Source organism: Saccostrea echinata, unplaced genomic scaffold (genome assembly GCF_033153115.1).
Source record: "Saccostrea echinata isolate AGI-Se365-2 ecotype Australia unplaced genomic scaffold, CSIRO_AGI_Sech_v1 ptg000050l, whole genome shotgun sequence".
NCBI lineage: Eukaryota > Metazoa > Mollusca > Bivalvia > Ostreida > Ostreidae > Saccostrea > Saccostrea echinata.
Genome location: NW_026889799.1, coordinates 3,192,746 through 3,213,200, shown reverse-complemented (window position 1 = coordinate 3,213,200; position 20,455 = coordinate 3,192,746).

Genomic DNA, 20,455 nt, shown 5'->3' with positions numbered 1-20,455 from the left:
GACGTATTTAGTTGGGGGGGGGCACATATCCATAAACTAGCTTTATTTTCTGTAGTTTATTATATCGTGCAACATTATTTATGAAGGGGTGCTCCACTGTCCCCTTTTAGGTTCCTACAACCATCATTTTCATATGCCATTCTTAGCAATTCATTCTTAACATCCCTTACCCGATGTTGGCTCTATCTCGAAAAATTTGTGAGATGCGTTCCCAGTTTTTCATTTGTCGGAGTAAAGCTTACTTTTTACAAAGCTTACTCCAGCTTTCAGCATCACATGTATTTATTACTATCAAGTTTTATAGCCTACATTTCAAGCACGTGCTCGTCTTCAAACTTCTGAGTCAGAATTTGAAGCCAAGTTTTATAACCAAATTATTCGGAGCATACTCCAAATTTCTCTTTCGAGCAAGAGTTTGAGCTGGTGCCCGAGACAATGTTTATAATCTACTTGCCAGATTATTTATATTATGTTCAAAGGGCTAGTAATACTGTGGTTCATATATACAGAACACATACAAGTACATTGGTATCATTTCGTAGTGTTACGGTTTTGGCGTTTGGTATTTTGCGCAAATGTAACAGGATACTTTTGGAATACTTTTAACGATTAAAAATATGCAGTATCGAATGCATCCAATAACCATTTTGGATAATTAGATTATATCATTTGTTTGTATAAATCATTTCATTTTTGCACAACATGGTTTCCACATTTCTTTATCCATAGTCGCTGATAGCTGTAGAAGTTCACCCAACCGAAAATGTCCATCAGAAGGATTATCAAGAAAAAATAAAACGAAAGAAAGCAATTATTTACATATTTAATTTTACTTTACATATTTTTTTTTTTTTAAACAGTTATAAATATAATCAATAAAATGTCTTTTTTTGTTTGTTAGTACGGGCATTAACGTCGCAGCTATTGCAGAACAAAATTACATAACTCTCCTACGTGGGTTATGTATTTTTTCTGCAACAGCTTCGACATTAATTCTCATACTAACAACCAAAGAAAACATTTTATTGTTTAACTTAAGTCATACAGACGTAAATATACATGTTGTGTTAATTTTAAGTGTACCGGGGTCTTCGTGAGACTTCCCCCCTCCGGCAGACTGGCTATAAAGTGAGTCCCCCCCCCCCCCGGGAGGGCGGGGGGTGGGGTTGCTATATAACCAGTCTTCCCTACCCTCTTAAAACTATGGTGATGATTCCCCCTAGGTATTTGGTTTGTATTTTTAATCATTTATATTGTCGATATATTTTTTGCATCAGAAACTGTTTTATTAAGTAGTAAATCTCAGGCGCATTTGATTTGGATCTGGGCGCACTTGAAAAGAGAAAATTTCGATCGTTCTTCCGTCACATGATATTTTAGCATGCTACTGATATAGTGTTCATGTATTAAATAGTAAAAGGAAATATTTTCCAGATTTCTAAAAGTTGTTTTGAAAATTACGGCTAGATGAGTCAAGTGGTACAAAATGACTGTGGCTTAAGACGATGAACTCAACCAAACGATCAGATATTTTAAGAATGGTTAGAAGACCCAGAGATCATTTAAAAAAACGAAACTAAACAAAAAAAGGAAATGTGCTACTTCATTGTCGTTGTTAATTGTATAGTGAAAATTCCCTAATAGTGAGTCATCCCCTGGATGTCTTGATATATATAGTGAGGCACCCCTACCCCCCCCCCCCCCCAAAAAAAAAAAAAAAAAAGACTGGTTATATAGTGAGACAAGACTGAAAAGAACTATTCGGGAACTAAATTTCAGGGGGAAGCCTCGCTATGAAGGATGGAAGCATGCCTGGCTTTATACTGAGACTCCCCGTTTTATAGCGACTTTCTCGGGGGAGGTCTTACTACTGTATATGTATATGGCCAGGGAAGTTTCACTGCATATCCAGGCTTCCAGGGGGAAGATTCACTATATAGCCAGTCTTCCGGGGAGAATTCTCACTATTGGGGAAGTCTCACTATACAACACCGGAAACAATATTACATTAGTACTTTACTGCATCATAGTTTATGCATTCTTTTTTTTTTTTTTTTGTTTTTTTGTTTTTTTGTTTTTTTTTGTTTTGTTTAATTTACTGTTTTGATACCTTTAAGTTCTCCCGAAAAAGTAAACGTGATGTGCAGTCATTAAGATTATACATGTACATGTACATGCGATTTGTTGGACCAATGACAAGACTAAAACTGGTTGCGTGAGGCCGTTAGGCTGATGGCAGCCCGAGAACTTTTTACTTTTTTTTTATGATGTATTTTCCTCTCTCTTCAACGTTTGCGATAAAGATGACAGAATTCTGGTATGAATTTCGTTTACCCACACTGCGGATTTCACTCGGTCAAGACCGAAACTATCGGACATCTACTACTTGTATATATAGTTGACCCGCTTACGCTGAGGAATATCAGCTGTTTCAGAAAGTATGATGCGACGTTAAAAAACTTCAAAGCGGTCCATAATCTAATCTACCGGTCCAACATCTCATTAAGCTGTGAAACATCGAAACTTTTGGACAACTCGGTGAAACATTAGAAATATTTAGGACTTTTATGGTATAGCTAGATTTATAAAGGGAACAATTTGAATGAGTTAACAATAATGTGTATATTTTCCATGCCAGTTCTTTGTGTGATTACCTACAGAAAATAAATCAGTGAATTATCTACACTGTGAAGAATACTGATGATTAAACAAATATCGATAATTTCTCGTTTGTTTTAGTTAAACGAATATGTAAATGTTTTACATGTACTTAATAATTAAATCTACCCATTACTCTTTCAAAAGTAATTTCTTTCTACCCTCAAAATTAATCAAATATAACCCGAGTCCCCCCCCCCCCCCCAAAAAAAATAATAACGAAGCCCATCGTAACTTGGTAAGATGCATGTAATATGTAGGAAAGCGAGTTGTCCATGAGAGGAAATCCCTCTTTGCCCATGGAGTACTTTCTTTTGTTAGCGCAATATCTTATGTATAAAACTTTAGTTGGATTCTTTTCCTTATAAATGAGACTAATCCCCCCCCCCCCCAAAAAAAAAAAATAAAAAAAAAATCCTGGATCTCCCAATGTTGCTATTCACTCAATTTCATATTTATATAAATCTAATGAACCAGTGAAGAATAATTAGTAGTAAACATGTAAAGATATCAACAATCGCACATCAAGGTATTACACCTGCCGCTGAATGAATCCAATTTAAAAATTATTTAATTTTAATTCTTTTATTTTTTGTGTAAAAAGTCTTTAACCCTTGCCCCGCTTTCTTTACGGTTACGTAGGAGTAAGTGCTTACTAGTAATTGAAGCACAAAATCAAAAAAAAAAAAAAAAAAAAAAAAAAAAAACCGAGTCCATAATTATAGATGAATGCTTTCTGATTGACTGAGATCGAACATTGTATATAGAAACCATACAACAATGTCCACTTGCAGGAGTCCTTCTATGAAAACATAACATTACGATTGGTAATGAAAAGTTTTGTTCATCTGCAAATGACCTTCCAGGTGAACATAATAAGATCAAATATAGATTGAAAAAAAAAAAAAATCTGAGTTGATACAATCGGTTGTGAAAAGTGAGTTCACCTTGACCCAACTTCCAGGATAACATTACATTTATTTTCTATACATTGCACAAAAAAATAGATATCAAGAATTTACATATAAATACTACTGACTATAGTTATTTTAACCCAGCTTCTCTCACTACGTTGGGAAAGGAGTCAACAAATGTATGTACAATCAAGAAAAATGATAAAGTTTACTAAACGAGTTTGTTTCAATTAGTCGTTGAATGAGATATTTAAAAAAAAAAAGATTTTTTTTTTTCAGTCAATACAGAAATTAAGTTCCTTTGAAGTACAATATTGACCTCGCCCTAAGGGCTTGGTGAATTTTGTACTCCTCGTGTGGCTTAATCATCGTATTAACTTTTAAAAAGCACAATAATTGTATAATATTCTGCGCACGAGCTAACGGGTGCGTATCATTACCGCTACATTTTCAAAATTGTCATTAGCTTTACAAAAAAGGTTATTTTACCGCTACATTTAAAAGTATACATTACCGCTATACGCATACATTGCCTTTTCGTGGCTTATGCATGTACAGATTGATTAATGTACAAAATAATACATGCATAACATCTGTTTCCCTTGCTCACCACGGGTAGGTGAAAGTAAGACTTTGAGTAGGATTGTTTTTTCCCCAATTTTTTATTCAAAATCTATTTTATTTAAATTAAAGCGAGAAAGTTTTTAAAAAACCGAGCATTGTTCAACAGTTCAAGGATAAAACACACAGTCTTTACATAGATGGCCATTTGCTTGACGTACAGTACTGCTATCTGGAAATCTCTTATAATGAATCATAATGAATAGAACTTATATGCATTGGCATTGCTAGATGATTTGATATGTAGCGGTAATGACTTGTAATCGGCAATGGTCTTATTGAAAAAAAAAAAAAAAAAATAGTGGTAATGATCACCCGAAATTTCGAAGAAATGTAGCGGCAATGAGATGAAATTTTTCGCAGTGTAGCGGTAATGTTGACCTCCCGAGATAATGTCTTGGAAACAAGGTAATACTTCGATCGAACGACATAATTAACCATGCATGTCAGGAGATATTTATCAAACGCTATTTTTTTAATATTATATATATAATTATATTATTATATATACGGTACATATTATTCAGTAGCAGATCCAGAAATTTTAGAAATTGAGCCACATACGGTTCAAGAGGGATGGAGCTAATCCATTTTTTTAAATGTCTGGAACAAGCAGAATGAAAAAACAACAACACTAATTCATTGAGGGGAGGGCTTGGGGAAGGGGGGGGGGGGGGGGGGAGTCACGTCTCATGGACAGGTTTGATTTTTTTTCTTTTTTAACTAGGGAATCCATCAAAGCCCGTGAATCCTAGGAATCTATTCTTCGTCCCCATATTACAAAAAATGATATTGCCTGTGGAATTAACTGTGTAATTAAACTGTTTGAACATTTGTATTATCCGGCCAATTTCTTTGGAACCAGTGGATTTCGGATAAGACAAGTTTTACGGTATATATTTGTTGATTATACATGTACAATCAGATACTGAACACTGCAAAGCATTGATAAGACGAATTTAACCCTTCTTAAAAATAAATGGATCCATATCAATCGCACTCCATTTTATCAGGACAGTCAATATATCGGAAATGCTCTCAAGGTCAATATATCGGAAACGCTCTCACGTTGAAATTGCAGAAAGAGGGATTAAATAAGCCACATGGCTTGTTGTACCCCGCTTTCGCGAAAGCGAGGGGGCATTAAATGTCATTCGTCTGTCAGTCTGTCCGTCTGTCCCAAAATCTTTAACCTTGATCATAACTTTTGAATGAGAAGAGATAGGGCTTTCATATTGCACATGTACATTGCCTGTGACAATTCAATTATATTTATTACTAGTGTATTTGTAACTTTAATATATATTGTTCATGTAATTCCCTCGATGATTATTATCTTGGTCATGATCTAAATACAAAATCTTACAAAACACCGATGCAGTCTTAAAATAATTGCGTTTTGTATTAAAAAAATCTGTCTCTCAAATTCCCAAAATTAAGAAGCTTAAATTCTGGACCCCCACATTCGGGGTCTCGGCTCCATTACTTTTAAGGAATGGAGCGCTACTCGTACATTAACCCTTACATAATTATCTAGTAAGTTATAACGAGTAGGTCTAGTTATCTCGTTTTGTTATACCTTTAAAAATTAGTTCCTATATAATTCTATATACTTAAAAAAGTCTAACATTTCCAATAATTTATTAAGCGGTTATAAAAAAAAAATCAATATTATACTTTCATGTAAATAAGTTGAATCTGATTCGTCGAGAAATATTTGTTTAAAAACACTATTATCCGCTGACTAATGAAGCCATGCCCTCCAGCGTAGCAACAAATAACACTGCTTGACGATGGATGATATTACAAAACAATATTGACTCCGCAGAATTTATGCGCACAAGGTTCATTGTAATATGTTTATATATATATATATATATATATATATATATATATATATATATATATATATATATATATATATATATATATATATATATATATATATATATATATATATATATATAGAATATTCAGTATAATATAATAAATATAGCATGTAGTTGAATGTAACATTGAAATTTTTCACCCCTTGAAAACTTTGGTCACATCGGCTGTGCCTCAGTTGACAATGGTTTTCTTGGAGTGAAAATTTTGCATTGCATGCAGTATTTATATAATAACGAGTTTGTTATCTCGTTAAGGACAGATGACATACAAACAAAAAATGGATGTTTGGATTGGTATATATTTTTGGACCTATTTTGGTTGTAAATGGTTAAAATAATAAATTTCTGAAATATTAAAAAAACTGTAAACTTACTATGACGTTCAAATTTCGACCTTTCTGTAACCATCCCTATTTATCTATACAATTTTTGTCACCTTAAATCTCATTATTGTGAAACTTTTAATGAAAAATTAAAATTTGTGCGGTTAAACTTATTAAGTTGTTATTTTCAAGATATTTGATAAAAGTTTGTATCTTCTGTCCTTAAAACAAAACAGTGTTCTTGTTTGTAGCGTTTGTACGAGAAAGTATCAGAATGGGATGAAAATTACAAAAGAATTAAATCGATTTTTAATAATTATCATTCGAACATTTGATAAATGGCATGGGGGGAGGGGGGGGGGGGGAAGTAGTAATGAAGAAAAATCTTTACACTGAAAGAAATGCCTAGTAGAAGTAACTACTTTGCCTAGTAATCTTCTTAGCGCGCCTAGTAATAGAAACAATATACTGTCCAACTTGTAAAAGTTACTAGATAAGCAAGCATCCAGGCTGCGCTTAGGGATCATATTACTTCATTAAATATTCCGCGCCCTTTCAAACAAAGGATGTGAAGATAAGACCATCCCAAGACGCCATGTTTACTTCAGAAGGCAGGTTGGAACACTGCTAAGGACGAGGAATCAGTTGAATAATTTGGTGAGTAATATTTTAATTATCAGCATTGCCTATCTAAGCTTTACAAATTTATTTTTTAGTTTTTGTTTTGCTGTCTTGAAGACCCTTTGTTATTTTTTCCTTCCACTGGTTTGAAAATGTTTGCATGCATCTAGTATACCATATGAAGAATTTATATATTATACATTTTTCTCATAATAATACATATTAATCAGAAAAGTGATAGGCAATATAGTTCCGATTTAGTGCACAGTTGTCAATATGTGTAATTAATGAAAGAGGGAATTATTTACAAAATCATTGTGAACTGCAACAGTCAGTAAGCAATCTTGGAATATACATTTGAAGGGTGAGTGATACATATTTGTGTAAATCTTGGAACCTTCAAGTGCATAGTGAGTGAGCTACTGATTTGATATGATTATAATTTCATTACTTGTACACTTTAATTATATAACATTAAGCAATGAACATGTCTTTTTTTTAAATCGTAATCTATGTTGACTTATATTTATGAGGTAAACATTCATATACATGTATTGATTCTGAATGGTTTGCGATCTTGGTATATGCATTTGAGGGAATGAGTGAAAGAAACACATTGTGTTTGTGAATCTTGGAGTCCCTAAATGGTAGTGAGTGAGCAACTGTTTCAGATATCAATAAACATAAATTTGACTTTGAACTCATTTAACATGTTTATTTTTTTAAAAGTATTTCAAAGTCCAGACTTACAGTTGTTACTACTGCAAGTTTTCTTTAGCTTATATGTCTTATTGTCTTTGATGCAAGGCCCGAGAAAGTTGCATATCTGAGGAAATATTTATAGTATTTTTTCAATATTAATTTAGATGGTGAAGAATGCCTAGCTTTCTACCAGACTGTCCTTCTTGTTCAAGGAGAGGCCAGAAGGGGATGCTGAAATTGGACTGTAAATCCTTCTGAGGGAGAAGTTTTTGTTTTCTTTGGGAGAAGATTATTTCAGTGTCCATATTGAAGGAGTAAGCGTTACTGGATGTGACATTTCCTTTCAGCCTTATGAAATTTCTACAATGTATGGTTTGACCTACATGCGTACCTTGTCCAAAGAAATGGGTCAAAAAAAAACTCTGTGCAACGTCTTGGTAGAATAGCAGAGTGATGTTAATTTAGAGAGAAGGATTTTCGGTGTTCTGTCATTGCCATGTTGACATCAGATTTGTAATCTATCCTGTCTGATTGTTAAAATATTGTAAATTGTAAAAAAAAAAAAAAAAAATCATAAAAATATTCATGTACACTGTACTGTACACATGCAGAAATTAATTTTATTATTTCTATTTTCTATGACCTATTATAATTTTCATCTGTTGAAATGGTTTACATATAATTGTAATATTGTTTACTGTAGAAGACTTATTATTCATTCAGTTTTTGTCATTGTAAAATAAAACTATAATTTGTGTTAGAGATTTAATCTACTTGTTTTTATTTATTCAATTGTTAAGCTATTTTTAATGCTACTTGTACAACTTGTGAAGTGTTTAGCGTTGTTTAGAGAGTAAACTATCTCTCTCCTAAAAAAATGTTTCATCTTTTGCGAAACTAAAGTATAAATTCCAGAGGGTTTATAACCAGAAACTAACTAAATGTACTTTGAAGAAAGTAAATTTTACTAGTTTTCGCTAGTAAAATATACCTAAATAACTGGTTGATTTTACTAATCAAATAGTACAAATACTTATCGTCTAGTAAAATTTACTTAACTGGATAGTGGTTATATGGACAGTAAAATTTACTAGTTATTCTAGTAACTTTTACTAACTTTTTCTTTCAGTGTAGCTGTCTTGTTGTTAATAATCATATTTTGTTAAGTAAATTATTTAAGGAGAACACATTAAAGCATTAGCTTCATAACATTATCACTGTTGAAAAGTAAATCGTGAACAAAGAGATATTTTTCTTGGACTTAAAAAAAAAAAGAACACTAATCATATGCGCAAAACAATGGCCTAGTATGCTTCCATTCCATTACATGTACCTCTTGATTATGCATATTACACGCACATTTTATTAAATCGAATCCGTTTATTTCCAGTTCTGTTATTCTTTACTAAGAGATATCAACTCTGAAGATAAATTATTTCCTTGTAATAACGAGATAAATAACTTGTTTAAAAGAGGTAATTATTATACAGTTAAAGTATATCATTGAGGGAGTTAGCAAGATTCCAGTTCTCAAAGGTCAAGACTATTTCCCGAGGCGAAGCCTCGGGAAATAGTCCTGACCTTTGGGACTGGAATCTTGCTAGCTCCTCTTTACTGTTTTATTATACCGATACAAAAATGAAAAAAAAAATGAGGATTATGGATAACTGGGAATAAGCTTTCGGAGCGGGGATTAGCTCATCACTTGACTTACGGACGGTGATAAGTCCAATAACATTATTTACCGATACAAAAGTAAAATCTAGAGGATAACAGATATCAGGGAATTAGCTTGCGAAGCAGGGATTAGCTTATTTGAGTAACGCACGGGGATTAGTCCATTCACAGCGATTTCACATACCAAAAATTAGCTCAATATCTCCAATCGTCTAGAAAAACATTGCGGAATACCCTTAAAATTGAAAATGTCGTAATTCCGTAAAAAAATATTGAAGCGGAACGAAATACAAACTTGAACTTTAACTCATCATGATACATTCCCACACCAAAAGTCAGCTCAATATCTTTAAGCATTTAGAAAAAAAGGTGCAGAAAACCATTTGGGACAGAGAGACAGGCAGACACACAGAGGAAACCTATAGCCCCCCCCCCCCCCGTTTCACTGATTTGTTTGATTAAAAAAATGGTTTGAAAATTTTCATTTTCATTCTTCGTATACGTATGTTCAATACATCTGTTCACCATTTTGAAGAAGGGACACTTGTAGCAATGTGCCACCCCTTCCCCCTCAATACGTAAGTACAGCAGTTATATTTAATGGGGGGGGGGGGTATTGGCTTTGGGGGAAATTGCACTCTATAACTACTGCATAGAGTAGGATTTCCCCCGGAAAATTGACTCTGGTTTGAGATTTCCGTAGGGGAAATCATACTTTAGAGCCAGTTTTCCGGGGGGAAATCCTACTCTATAGAGCCAGTTTTCCAGGGGGAAAGATTTTAGAGGGGAAAGCCTACTCAACAAGACCGGTAATGTTGTTGCATGTTCTGAGTATCCCGACAAGGAACTTTTTGTATGTCTACAAACACAATATCTGAAACAATATCACATTTTTTTTTTCTCGAGAGACGCCATAAACCACTCTGACAAAATTTTATTCTATTTGTAATTCGCAGATTGTGCGCTCATTGACATACGGGTACATGTATGAATATAAAGATACATGTTTACAAAATTTTCTTTGCTCTTGAAGATCGATCCCTGTTTATCTATTTGTCGTTGGAAATTTCGTGTTATTAAATTGTAAATTGAAACAAGCTTTCGGGAAAGGGAGCAAAAAAGTATTCCCTGTCCCCTTACGATGTGCTTGTGAACACAATGTATAACTGTACAAATAAGAACGAAATGTGATTATCGAGTTCAATAAAATATATACATATCATTCAAATTACTTTTTGACACGTTCCTTTAGGTGAAATCCGCAGTTATGTCAATGTTCATTTTGACATGGGAGTTAAAGTAAAAGATGTTTTTATTTATTATGCGAACATGATTTAATGCCGTTATTTATCAAACCCCAAGAATACGATTTTTTTTTTGAAATAAGATAATAATTTTTGCCGAGAAAATTTTGTTTGTCATTTTTCCCAAATTTCAATAATAAAAACTTAACTCTACGAGGGGTTATCAAAAAGTTCGTGGACTAGCGCCATAAAATTAAAACCGCTAAATGTACAACAATGAATTTTTAAACATTTAATAAGCATCATCTTTTCTATCTGTAAAATAAACTATAAATCATAAGTTTTGTTTTTTAGTGAATCGTAAATGTTTTTGTTAGCAATGGTATGCCCAGGCGGCGCAACCTCAAACATAACGTATTTTCTACCTGAGTGTAACTGAGAAAAACTCTTCTAATATGAGCATTTGTCATCCGAAAGTCCAATTAACTCACTTATGTTATATGACACAATTTTTCCTTAACAGTTGCAAATTTCACCTCACTTTGTATATTCTATGAAATTTTATCGTAAATTTTATATTGAATGTCCAAACAATAAAGGGGTTAAAAATGACGTCGAAAGGGGGTAGGGTGTCATTTTACAACATTCTACAAAGTTTCAGCCCCTGGAAAAATTGGTTTAGACTTAGAAAATGTTTAAACAGGCTACAGAGAAATTAAAATACATCCAGGGTACTTGTTTTTAAATATCAAAAAAGATTCAGCAAGAGAGACACACGGATAATGTCGATTTATATTCAGGGTGTCCAAAGTCAGTCATGTCGAAAAGTAACGTTGATCATTGGTTGACATTGAACTCCGACAAGAAAATTATGCTGGCAAATCAAGCGAGGATCTTTTCCTATGTATAGGTTTAATATCTACAATATAAATGCATTGAAATAAGGTGATTATGACCTTGTAAAGTCATATAAACAAGACGGGTTTAGGTCTTTACTTTACTCCAGAGAATCTTATCAAGATAAGTGTATTGTGGCAGAAGGAGCGGGTATTGAGAAATAATGGCGTTGTAGGACGTCATGAAACTAAACGGCGACAGCGCCGGGTGGTCGTATAATACCCTTTTTAGTTAATGATAATTTGGCAAATAATCAACATATCAAGCGGAAATTTTCAACACTTTCTAAACTTTTGTTGTCTTATGTTCCCTATAAAATTTGTAGTCAACGACTACATAGTATTAATTTTGTCGCATCAGTCCACGAACTTTTTGATAACCCCTCGTAAATACTAAATTCACAAACTGAATATGATTTATATATATATATATATATATATATATATATATATATATATATATATATATATATATATATATATATATATATATATATATATATATATATATATATATATATATATATATATATATATATCTGTAGCTATAAACATTCTGCATGCACGCCTAGTTCGCCTGTATTGTATCTCTATATTTTTTGTAATATAATGTCTCTAAGTAATAATCTAAGTAAACACATGGTCATCGCAAACTATGCCACATTAACAAAACTTCCCAGCATCTTATTTTTAAATGTGATAATGATACCTTAACATAGATATCAAATGAAAACCTGTAATGACTGGATTCAGCTCTGAGCGTAATAGAAAAAAATTGTATCACTCAATACACTCATCTTTTATGTTGCATGTAAAATTCATGATGCACTGTCGACTATATTCATTGGATGAAACCGACTAGAACATTCTTAATCATGTGCAATCTTCAATTTTTTTTTACTCTTCAATTCTGAACTCCCTTGCAGATTATAGCCTTTTTTTAAAAAAAAATTATTTAAAAGAGTTTGAAGAAGTTGGTAAATTACAATATATGCTGTGCGGCTCAAAGCACATTGAAATGAAGGAAGTGTATGAAAATGCTCATAATTGCAGTATTTATAATTAACTTTTTTAAAAAAAATATATATATGTGCATATATTTTCTGTATTTCAATATACTTCAGAAAAGAAAACTAAATTGAATTATATACTATACAACTAAATTTCCTCATTTATGGATGATCCCAGTAAATCTCTTAATTTTCACTAAAAAGGTATGATACCTGCAAAGTTTACTAATTATTGAATTACAATGTATTAGAAATTCCGCAGCTTAAATTCACTTTTCCGCGATTCGACACAGCTTTTCCGCGAAAGAAATCAGGCTTTTCCGCGACAAGTTTTACTGCTATTCTGCAATTATACAATGTATATCTTTTGCTTTTCCGCGAATTGTTTTAGCATACACCTCCTCCGTCAGCCAGGTAAAACCTGTTTCTCCCTGCTTACTAGCGTTTTCAGTCATTTTCTCATTACTGAGATGGCCATTTTTTAATTTTTGTTTTTTTTTTTGTTTTTTTTTTGTTTCTACCACGGCGATTCCTATTGCATCGGCTGTAATTAATCGGCAAGACACATCGCCATTCTTTAAATCATCTTTCTAAGCATAAATTCCTCGTTTATAATACATTTGTTACCACGTTTTGTTTCTTTATGAACAATTTCCATAATATCTTGAACATCATCGACCAGTGTAAAATGTGATTCATTCAATTTTTATTATACTGTGAGTACTACAGAGTAGAACTCTAGGTGGAAAATACATGTAAATGCAGGTGTATATCGGCAACTGTTTGAAGTTAAAAAAATGATTTATCGGTAATTCACTTAAAAATTTCCAATATTCCCTTTAAATATTAGTAAAAAAAGTCCGATTTGTAATTTAAACGAGCAAATTTTCCTGCCCTCTATTCCAACAGTTGTTCATTAATCGCTGTTCATACAGTAGTTACATGTATATGTTTATATAGTTAATTATTTTTTTACATAAAAATTCCACCTATTCCCACGTAAAATCTAACCTTTTCCTACCTGATTTTCAAAAATTGGGAATAGGTAGAATAAACCACACCTGCATATCCAACATAGAGGTAGTCCCCCCCCCCCCCCCCCCCCACACACACACACACACGTTTGAAAAGTGGGAGTACCCATCCACTTTTTGATTTGAATAGTACATGGAATACAATAGTAATCTATGTAAAAGGTATAGTGACATAGCAAATTGAAAATACTCGAAGCCGGTACCTTTTTTTGCGAGTCAATATTTATCTGTTCTAAATTGAGCATCCCTCAAACTTTCCACTTTGTGACTACGCCTTTGTAAAAACGGTGCTAGTTAATAACAATTAAACCAAAATGGGGCACCTTAACCGATCAGGAGCCATATTTGATGCAATATGAGCTTGATTTTTTTTTTCCCGCTGTAAAATTGTAATTTACTATTTCAATGACAGAGAAAGAAGTTCATATCAACTTTGTGATGGGAAAAAATGAAAGACGCCAAATTACATCGTACAAATTTGAAATCATACAGAAATCTTTCTTCTGCTAAATTTTAGTCTTATTAGTCACAGGGACCTATATACTGTATAGGTCCCTGTTAATCATAAAGGAAATTGCGTTCTTAAAATTGAAAGCAGCTTCGCGTAACTAAAATATTGTCAAGGTGCAAGATATGCAGACATGTTTTAAATGAATAACATTTTAAAATATAAATATCAATGAACGAAATCAGTTTCCAATAAGTTCCTAGAAATAATATAGAAAGCGTGACATATTATCGATCGGGCTCAATGATTTTTGTATGCTGTGACGTCATATCGAAGGTCGAGAGAATGGGGTTGACATGCACTATAGATACATTTAGGCTATTAAATAAAGATACACCAAATGATTATTGTCTATATTAAAACTGTAACCATGAATAAGTGGAGATTTAAAAAAAATACTCATAAACATCAAGAGTGATATTAATTTAACAGTCAATCCAGAGGAGTTCTGATGACGTTCCCCATAAAGATGAGTGATAAAAAACATTCCCCATAATTTTTAATTACATACTGAAACGACAGATAGGTAATTTTAAGGATGAGAAAGGAGAGACTACATCAAAACAGATATTTTCTATAAAAATTGCCCTTTATTTAAATAAAAACATAATAGGAAAGCACTTTCCCCACAACATATTCCGTCCGTCCAATTCCTCACAAGTCGGCTATGATGGGTAAGAGAGAGAAAAAGAGAGAGATTGGGGAGGGGGAGAGAGAGGAAGATAGAGAGGGATGTATTTTATATTAAAGAAATAAAACGGAGAGATATATGATTAAGTTGATATAGCTCATGTCAAATAATAATGATCGACCAAAGTGTAAACGGTTGGAAAATTGCACAGATAAAACATACGGGTATACACAAGATTTTATCTATTTATGAATTGTTTGTACACATTGACCCAGGTAAGTTGCTTGCGAATAAAAATAAGGTTGCAAGAGTATATATTTTTTAAAGCACAATTATATAAAACATTTTGCTGATTAAAAATCTAAGCTCAAACACACTATCCGTTACCTTATGGAATGTGTATTAAAATATAATCATAGGTATCCTTTGATTGTAAGTCTCTATCGGTCTTCAAATACGTTTTAATAAAACAAAGAGTATTGTGGTGAAAAATAGCAAAGTCATATCAATTCTGAGTATGGAATTTACTTTATTTTTGAAAACGAAAGTACCTTTCTAAAGCAAATTAGGAATAAATATTTATATATACACTGTATATATATCTTTGTTTAAATCACAATTTGAAAAAAAAAAATATAACATACTAATACATTCGGTATATTAGTATATACGAGAATATACATACCTGGCCAGGATTTCAGAACTGCGCAGAGCCCACCATGAAAGGTGAAGGTCGTTAGACAAATTTAGGTTGAAATTCAATAATACAATAGCTGTTCTTTAATTATTAGCATTTTAAGTAAATAACAGTTAATGGATAGTCATTAAAATTATATCTCTAAATAAGAAATAGAAGACATTCTCAAACATAGTTCCTTGTGCACCTTGCATCTTTTGAAGTTTTCATTTTATTTTAACACGAGATAGCTGTTTTTAAAGTGTATGAAGTAAAAATCACATTATTTTTTTAACAAGGAAGCAAACATATCGCAGGTGTGTTAAGGAAGCATTCAAATCATTTCTCGGGAAATTTAGACTTTTTAAAGAAAATTAAGTTTTATAGTTTATCAAAGCCGCCGATAAAATGTAAGATACTATTAACTATTGCATGAAGACAACAGAGTGTCTGAGGCGAAGAAGTGCACCACCACGACATCATTACGTGACTGCTATTAATAGCAAAATATAAGTTATCAAAAAAGTTAACAGAACAACACTACCCCGGGGATTAATAATTTCTCTGAGTAAATAATAAAGTTGAAAAACATCTCTTATGCCTAAAAAGCGTTGCTAGAATCCCACTGTCCGATCGGGAAAATAATTATTCCACACATTCGCACGAAACCCTACCCGATGATTTGCATTATATACATATAACCCGAGATATTTCTTCAAACCATGTTGACCTCACGATTCTAGTAGCACTTGACAAGTATTATTAATAGAAGCAAGCGTTTGATCTGTACAAATCTTATTTTTGGAAGTATCCAGCTTAGTGTTGTTCTTTTGCATTATTGTTGTCATAAATGACAGAGGAAAGGCCGACCGGGATACGTACATGTAAATAGTTGACTGTCTTCAATGAAGATTTAATCGATAAAAATAAAACGCGTACCTGTTAAACAAACTTGAACTCCATATAAAGCGCATTTATTATTCATTGCCTTTAAACCCCCTTTTACATCTCTTTTTACATGCTGTCTTAGCCAAATTCTCGATACACAACATGATCAATTCTCAGGTAGCTTGTTGAACAGTTATGACATCATCGCTCGGAGATTATAATCCGAATGACAGATACAGCATAGCAAACTAATTGTATTTTTGTTAATATTTGCATGTTTCTATTCATTTTCAGGAGTTTAATTACATCTCTAAATACCAATCTTAAGAAAACTTGTATTCTGCAATTGACGTCATCTCCCCTATTATGATGTCATATTGTATCATTGATTTAGTCAAGTCAGATTATTTGAGTGTTTCTTAACACACCTGCGATGCACTGAAGATTTTTAACCTTGTATTGTTCTCCCGCCTACGTCCAAGTAATTATTTTAAGTTTATATATCTGAATAATATTTCATATTTATAAAGATTGTATGCATTTTCTTAAAACATAACTTATTTACTTATTTGTAAAAACAAAGACGGATAACCCTCAATTTTGGTAAATCGTGTGTTTTCACTATAAAAATAAGCAAAAAAATAAAATTAATAATGATTATATATATATATATATATATATATATATATATATATATATATATATATATATATATATATATATATATATATATATATATATATATATATATATATATATATATATATTAACTATGCATGGAGTTGTGTTCTTTGGAAAAGAGAGAGGAGAGGCGGAGAAAAAAAAAAAATAGGAATTGGCATAACGTAGTGCAGTTTACATGACTACAGAAGGAAATTAAGCTGAGAAAGTGCTGTACTTCTAGTTGTTTGCGTATATGTATAAATATTTGATTGGATTATGTGTGTTATTTACGTCACAATGACTTACATTGTACGTCAAAATGTATCAATCACGTATTACTTTTTTATAAACCGCTTTGTGGTTTATAGAGAGAAAACTGTCACAATCCAGTTTTTGCAGTATTTCATTCTCTATCCACAGTACTCTTCCGCTATGCTCCCAAAACCTTTGTCATCGCTCGCTGTACAAGATTCTTGTAGAAGTTATAAAAGGTATACATTATAAGTTAAAATCATAATAAATAAAAGAAACTATCAATAAAAAAAGATATTTTTTCGTTTCATTTCAAACTTTCCTTAAAAAGATTTATTTTCTCGGTTATCCAGCGTGCAGTTTAAAAACAGAAAAAAAATCTTCGAGGGGATGATTGATTAGTATTGACCTTTTCACTGATAAATAAAATACTAACATAATCATTGTTCACCAAATACAATTTCTCAAAGAATATTGTATACCAAACCCTTATAAAGGTGTATTATTAGTTACATAGTTTTTTAGTGACAGGGTACGGGATGATACCTGGTTAGTAAATTTCATACCTGGCGAGGCGAAGCCGAGCCAGGTATGGAATTTACTAACCAGGTATCATCCCGTACCTTGTCACTAAAAAACTATGTAACGAATTTACCCCACCGATAAAATATTTATGCATTGTCTGTGGTTTGTAAAATTGCTTTTCTCACTATATATATGTTTCATCACTCAATGCCTATTATGACGTCACGTTGTGTGACGTAATGTTGTTTTTCGAGTGTTTCGTACTGTAATAACGTACTGACAGTTTTGAAGACTTTCAGTAAAGGGAGAAAAAGGTTCCATCTTCATTACTTACATTAGTTAACTGTAACATTGTCAACAGACACTCTGCAAATCGCGTGAACTCGAGTTGTTCGAACGTTACAAAAGAACGATAACTCCGTATCGACCATGTATTGATTTTCAAGCGACTAGGTATAAGTAATACACCCCCTTCACGTGACAGACTTCAACCAATCGTAAGCCAGGATTTCATCGAAAAATCAACAGAGGTGGGGTAAATGTGGTAGCATAGCGGGAACGACAATTCTCGATAGAGAATGACAATGTAACTTGGCTTAGGTAGCACAAAACACCTATGAAATTTGTTTGAACTTATTTCTGAACGGACACATCGAAAAAAAAATAAAATCAATAAAATTCAATTATCAATATTCTTTGTAAGAACAATAATAAGTTTTGACAGGTTTTCAATATATCTTGTAAGAAATTACAAACTTTCTCTATAATGGTCATTTAGGGGTCTACATTCTGGAATGTGTATTTAGGAATTTTTTTTTTTTTTTTTTTTTTTTTTTTTTTTTTTTTTTTTTTGTCTTTTGGATCAAACATTAATATTTCGCATAAGAATGTCCTAGATGTATTGAAAATCCTCTTCAAATTTGAATTTCAAAGGTTTGTAAGTCGTCCGTGTCGAATTACACCTCCCCATATTATTGTATTTTGACTGCAACGGATGGCAATGACTTAAGCTGTATTTTCTACTCTTGCCAGATAATTGTCTGAAATATGTATGTTTTATTTTTACATCACATTGTACTCAAATGTATCACTAACAATATATTTTTTTTTCAATTTTTAGCAACAAAAGGGTTACCTTTATAAACATCATCACACAAATTCGTAATAGATCGAAATGTAGTTTAAAGTAATGCACATTCTCAAGTCGAATGTCTGATTTCACAAACTTCATGTAGAAGTCTGAGAGAGCACATTTCAACTATGTGGCCAAAAAATGTGTGTTTGAATTTCTTTCATATTACATATATAAAGAGAGTTTTTGTTTCCTAGGATAAAATGCTGTTTCAAAAGAATTGAAGTCGAGGAAAACTTTGATCCATCTATTGTATATTACCTTAATTTAAACCTAAAATGTATTTATATGTTGAGCTTTATACATGTACGTATATTGGAACGTAGGGGTTGTGACCGGGTTCATTTTTATTTAATTTCTTACATGTTTGCTTTTTAGTATCTTCTTGAAAAATTTTGGTGGCCGTGAAAAAGATCCCATGTTTCTGTCTTGCCATCTCATGTCTTGTAGTAGGTGTTATCCTCTGAATTCCTTCTTTTGACCTGAGGTTGAAAAGTTTGGGATTAGTCTGCTTCCTTAATGTACCAACACAAATGTCTGAATAGGATATATTAACATCATTTACCGCCGGGTGCCCTGCAGTTTTAAAGTTGGTTACGTAAACGTTTGAATTTGTTAAGCGTTGAGTCAGTAAACAAATTGCAGTTCTGGCATGTAACCTTGATATTTCTGGACAAATACGCCAAAATCAATTATCCTATTTCTTTCTATACGTTGTTTCATGAGGGTGGCCCTCTGTAACTTATTTTCTTCTGCTTTCCAGCTTTTGTACCAGGTGTTTGATCAAACATGTCTCACCTTTGCAGTTTCAGTATAAAGTTAGACAGTATTGATGCTAATTGTTTTGGAAAAAACACATATCAAAGCAATTTTATCAATATGAATGTTGAAGTAATGCTGGCATTTTTGACGTTTGGACAGTTCAGCAGTAGTTCTTAATTCAACGTAATATTTTCATGTGTTGAAATAGCCACAATGTTTTCCGTCATCAACCTTATTTTATCTCTGAAGTCCTGTATGGCTTTAATTTTGACATCATTTGAAAAGTCTGTTTCCTAGAAAGATGATTCTTATATCAGTACTTCTTTTTTTCAAAATGTTGTACACTAGTATTTCATGATTTTGGAGATTTTCTGTTGAAGATGTAATCAAATCTCATAATGATGTTGTTTTATATTGTTTATTTCTCAATTATATTGTCAGAAAATGTACTATAAAATAAAACTATAAATTTGTAAATGTTTTATTATTGTGCAAGTAAATAAATATCAAAATTCGGGACATGTTTCTTGTAACTTTCCTTAGACATGCAGGATATAAACATGACGCAATTTTACTTTTTAGGACTTAAAGCGTCTGATCTTTTTCATTTAGAACAAATTGATCTTGTGATAAAGTACAGAAACCTGTAACTACAACGCTTAACGTCTGCATATTTATCATTGCTCGCTCCATGATCGGAAGGTCGTATGTTCGAATCACGTCTGCAACTGACCTAAGTCGATAAAAAAAGAAAGTGACTGTTCCTTCGCTAAGCTCTCGGCATTTTGAAGTGAAAGTTGCTGGTCCTTCGGATGAGACCATAAAAACC